The sequence below is a fragment of the Pungitius pungitius genome, chromosome 17, assembly GCF_949316345.1.
Source record: "Pungitius pungitius chromosome 17, fPunPun2.1, whole genome shotgun sequence".
NCBI lineage: Eukaryota > Metazoa > Chordata > Actinopteri > Perciformes > Gasterosteidae > Pungitius > Pungitius pungitius.
The window spans coordinates 7,935,156-7,941,155 of record NC_084916.1 but is presented as its reverse complement, the minus strand read 5'-3'; positions in this window follow the sequence as shown (position 1 = coordinate 7,941,155).

Below are 6,000 nucleotides of genomic sequence, written 5' to 3'. Positions count from 1 at the left end.
TTTGTCAATACAGTGCACTGTTGAAAATATAGTTGTAAAGGATTGTTTTCATGTATTCTTCAGTTATAAATGTAAATAGTAATGAAATTTAATCCGGTTCCCCCAATATTTGGAAATAACGAGGGAGGAACTAGGAAGGGAGGGAAAATAGAGGATGTGGAATGACAGGTCAGAGGTTGGTGAAGCAAAGAGGACAAATATTTTCAAGCTGCAACACTGTTTTTTACCAGTAAGGTTTTTTTAATCAGTTGTAAATTCATGCCTAGTGGAGTGATGGCAACATGTTGATGCAGTTCACAACACGCTCCCTCTGCCCTGAGGTCTGGGGTCATGTGGTGTAACACATAGACTGTTATTGCTGACAGATTTACCTTATGTATAACATCTCTGTTTGATAAGACGGCGGGTAGTCAGCTTCACTTAAATTCACTTCTGCTGCGAGAGGACTGAAATGAAGCTGTGTTACTAAATGAAGAACGGACTTCTTCGGGAGGAACCAAACAAACACAATGGTGACAGACAGCAAACTGACGTGCTGAAGAATCTAAAAACTACGTCGAATTTACAAAACAAATGCTCTGATTGAGTGCATCAGGTTATCCGTTCATTTGGCAATCCAAACCACCAAATGTGTATTAATCTGTGTCTTAAAACAGTGGAAAATAAATGCTCTAGTCACTAATGTTTGACTAATTTGTTGGTTAAAAACTACAGTACCCACGAGGAGCTGAGCTTTTAAATCATTATATCCTAGTGTCTGTGTGGAGCAGAAATGAAATTTAAATCTGGGCGGATACAGCATACAAGCCTATGTATGTACCAAATGTACTTATACAATGACATGCCAGTACCCTCACATTTACAGGGACAAATGCCTTTACTATGTCTTTATTTTACCAATAAAAAGTGTTTTTTTATTGTGAAATTATTCCTCATTAAAAAGATTCCCACCGCTGTCAGATGTTAGGTCAATAAACACTCATGCCCGAAACTCTCCTCCAGGTATTATAGGTTTTATATTCTTAAATTTGTATGAAATCGTCTGTCTTTTCTCGGCAGATCATTAAATGCCTGAGAGCCTCCTGGGGGCATGAAATCAGAGTTTAGAGACCCATACACCAGCACTAGATGCATGAAATCAAAGTTCATGTCATAGTTTTTTCAGCTATAACCATTTTTTTGTGGAACCTGGAGCTTTTCAAATCAGTTTAAGCCACAGTGCTTATTGAGGAAGATAGATCATTTTATTGTGAATTATAGATAAGATCACATTATAACATGCAACAAAGGGTATTGCAATACACCCTTGAAAGTTATTACCTGGAGTAATAAAAATCAATTGAAGGGAATAGTATTTTTAGTGACGACCAGGGCCATGTCTAATTCAGAGAAGTTTAAGTTTAATTGTGAATAACTTTTCCCAAAGGGAAGCTCACCATTTTCTCAGCGAGTTTTCAAATGTCGACATCTGAAAGCGACATGACTTTGCTTTGCCATTGCAGCTATTTAGGCTGATGACGGGCCGTCCTGCTCCTCATTACTTCTTGTCTGGCTAAGGGCTGCATGGTGTAATGAGGAAAACCAGAGATTTTTTTTTTTCTGTTGTGGACTTTTAGTGGATCTTGTCATTGTATCTCCACAGTGCTCACACCTCATCCAGCATAGATTTTCACTACAAGCAGGATAGCGGAAAAAGAGAATAAGAAAACATCCTGTTGCTGTTCAGAGGAGGCAGCTTGTAAAGTAAAACTTGAAGCAATAAGTCTTTTTTTCAGAAGGTCAGAAATTTGTTAAGAGATCCTTAAATGTATCAACCATATGCACACAGCAAATTAGCAGACAAATCCACAAGACAAATGTATTTCAGCCTTCACAAAGATTACTCCCAGCAGGAACTGTTAGGAATATGGTTGCATTGTGGGTAATGTAGACGTCACCTTTGAAATGAAAAAACAATGAATAGAAAATTAAGATACTATCCCTGGGTATGCTGTATCCATTCTGGTGTTTTTCTACCAGGGAATATGCATCCTGAGTCCAATAATGGTGATAAATCCGATGCTGGTTCCGTGCGGCACAAATTCACAAATCCACAACTCGCCATGCCTGGAAACCTGGAAGCCTGTTAGCCAGGCTCTATCAAATGTGGCAAAAAACTAGCAACCATTCACTGCCTTATTTACACAATGTACTATATCTTGTTTGATAGTGTAAAATAGATTTTTAAGTTGAACTTTCGATATTCGATTTCCTATTCTTCTGTTTCTCTTCTTCCCGTTCCCCTTTCTTTTTTTGGTCCCCGCTTTTATTCATTCCCTGTCCTTTGTCTAATTTTTTCTTCTTTCAATCCGTTTCCATTCCTCTCTGTCACTCTCTCATTTCCCAGTCCACTGAGTTAAATATGAGAAAACCAAACCAATCAGGCCATGACATGGTTATTATTTTTAAGTACAGATTTTTTTTAATTCCCCCTCCCTCTCTTTCTCTCTCTCTCTCGCTCTCACTCTCTCTCCGTCGTTACCATTGGTGTTTTTCTTCCCTTCCTCCACCTCACTTCATCCACTCACTCACAATCAGTATTCTGCCCATGTGTATGGCTGAAAAATTTTAACGCCGTAAGATTTAAATCCATGAATTAATAAAGCATTAACATTTGACCAGGATGTGTGTGTGTGTGTGTGTGTGTGTGTGTGTGTGTGTGTGTGTGTGTGTGTGTGTGTGTGTGTGTGTGTGTGTGTGCTCGTATGGATTTGTGCAGAGTCTTAAAAAAAGCTTGCTTACCATGAACTACGACACAATCTATGTGCACATTCATAAGTCTGCATGGAAGTATTTCACTCACAAGGTTCAAAAGACATCCTGAAGGAAAAGAACATCTATCCAAAATACATGTAGGTTTGCACAAACTATATGTAGAATGTACTTATGCTAATCATGCTTCAACTGGGCAAAGTTACTCACCTCATCCAGGGATTGGATCACACTTGTTAGAACCCTGTTGGTTGAAATTAGTAGTTTGTATTTCATGAGTATCTTCAGCAGGGGGACGGAGCATTGCCATGTTTGGACGGATGTTACCGAAGCACAAATCAGACAAAAGGGTGAATACAATTAAATAAAAGGATCCACAGCAATTGCGACACTCATGAACTATTCAACTTCAATTTGTTAATGTTGGATGCAAACTCTTGACACCAAAGACTTGTTGACCCTTGAAACATCTTTTGTGATGAGCAGAAGCGAGTTGTGAACACTCTTTAAGTTGATTTTCAGATTTGTTTGCCTCCCTGACTGCCATCCCAGCTCTGACTCCTGCCTGCCCCTCTGAAATTGTTTGCCTGCTGACGGATGTCCCGGTTTTGACCTTGCCTGAACTATTGATAAAATCTACCAGTCTCCCCCATTGTTGTCTGAGTCGTGCTTTTGGGTGCACCGGTACCAGTAACTGTTATAATTAGTGCTGTCAAATGATTAAAATATTTAATCACGATTAATCACATCCATGTCATAGTTAACTCAATTAATTGCAAATTTATTCTAAATGCACCTTCCTTTATTGTTTTCCATATTTTTTTTCATTTTATCATTTCATTTCATTTTATTAACATGGAAAAGTGGATTGGCTTGCTTCTTTGCTATCAGACAGCTACTCAAACAGACATTTTCAGGCTCTGTTTTTGGTGGGAAATATCTGTCTCCTCAGTAAAAGCCACAAATCTGTGGCTCTCAGGTGCTTGTTTGGTGCTGAGCAGGTGGTGGTACAGCAGGCATGCTGCAGATGTAAAGGACATAATAGGAACAATGAAAGTAAAGTTTTGTACACGACTCGGCAATGAAGTTATTAGTAAGTAAGTGCGGTTCGGCTCGGTGCATCATCAAGGGACCATGTAGTTCAAACCAGGGTTCGAAATGACTTAGGACTCTTGGGGGGTCCCCTAAAATGTAACTATAAAAAATACTGAAGACTACCTTGCTACACTATATACTGCAGGCAAAATTATATTGACATATTTTGGGATGTTTTTCACGGTTTAAAATCATCAACTAAATCTGCACAAGAAAACCTGTAAATCTCCATAGCTCACTGTGTAGAGCAGTGGGCCTGTTGGCTTTAGGATGTTTTGACCCACAGGGTTTGAATCCCGATCGTTCCGATCTTTTTTTAAATATATTTTATTAAATACAGGTTTTCATACGTGGTTGTGATGGTAGTGCTCACTTATAGAATCGTGAACGCTGCAATGGATTTGTGATGCGTTTTGTAGATTTTCAGCAATATGTTTGTGAATGTGCTGCTGTTAGCTGGAGGGTTGTTTGTCTTCATACACGTACAGCAAGAAACATTGACAAACGCACTCTTCTAATCATTATGTCACACTGGGTATCTAAGTTAGTTAATGCAACTTTTGATATAGGAACACCAACTTTAAATATTTACTATAATAAGCAATTATTATGGAGATATAAACATAATCAAAGCACTTACAGGATTTTCATGAGGGATTTCACTTTTTGTGAGGCTTCGCTTTTGCCGCGTTCAACAATAACCTACGTGTCTGCGCCATAGACCACAACAACAATCTGTGATCCTATTAGCTGCCCTGATTGTTGCCCAATCGCGCTAGGAAATAAATTAATTATTGTTATGAATATAAAATGTCACTAAAGACCTTTTCACAATAATTTTTATTGTTAAAAATATTTGTCGGAGACCCCCCAAAATCTAAAAATAAATTCTTATAGGGGGTCCCTAATGACTTATAGGGGGTCCGGGACCCCCCCAGACTCCCCTTATTTCGAACCCTGGTTCAAACATAAATGTCACGGTGTGATGCACTGTATTAGATCACAGCTGTAGACGATTTGCATCTGTAGTGCCTCGACAGGTCACAACAAGGAAAACACAATAACAGTTCAGGGTTAAAGACATAATACAAAATTGTAAGTGGTGAAAAGAACACACAAGAAACAATGCAAACACGATGCAAAGCTGCAGAGTAGCACATTTAAGTAAGTAAGACCATAAGAATAATTTAATGAGTACAGTGCTGAGCAGCTTTGTACTGATTTTTTAATTGTTTTTAGTAAAAGTGCTGATGGAGCTGCAGCTCTTGACAACTTCAGGCAGGGTGTTCCACTGATTTGTGGCTTTTACAGAAAAAGATGAATTACCAGTGCTAAGTGTTTATTTCAAGAGCTCCAGAAAACGCTGCTTGACTTCTTTCACAGCAGAGGGTCCGTATTCAATCAGATGCCCTTGTGCATCTGTGTGTGTGTGTGTGTGTGTGTATGTGTGTGTGTGTGTGTGTGTGTGTGTGTGTGTGTGTGTGTGTGTGTGTGTGTGTGTGTGTGTGTGTGTGTGTGACGGTTGCAGGTTGTACCCATGCAGTGGGGACATAGACTGGTTTGAATAGTCTTATTGTGGGGACTCCTCCTTACGGCCACAAAATGCAGGTCCCCATAATGTAAATCATTACATTTTAAGGGGTAAATTGGTTTAATGTTAGGGTTTACGTTAGGATAAGTCTCCAGGAAATACAAATCAGTCTGAGGTCCCCAAATGCCTGGGAAACACAACTTTGTGTCTCTATGGGTAGTCACATGATTGAGTCTTCATGCGGCTTGTATTTGTCCACTTGCATCATTAATGTCTTTGTACTTGCTTGTGTATGAGCGGTTTTTGCATTTGTGTGTGTGTGTGTGTGTGTGTGTGTGTCTGTACATGTGGGTGTGGGTGTCGTCCAGGGAACATGTAACTGGATTAGCCGTCATGCTTTTATTTCTGTAATGGAAACATCAGCCTCTCAAGCAAAGTAGGGCTGAGGGCAAGCAGCGAGGTTTGTGAGCACGCATAAGTGCATGTGCAAGTGTAAGTGTGTTCGTGGAGAATACTGTGAGAAGAAAATCTTTGTCCACCACGCTACATGTTTACTTCATCACTGCACAAAGTGGTGACTAGAAGAATGAGAACATCTCAGTGAAGAGTCATTTGAAAAGTAT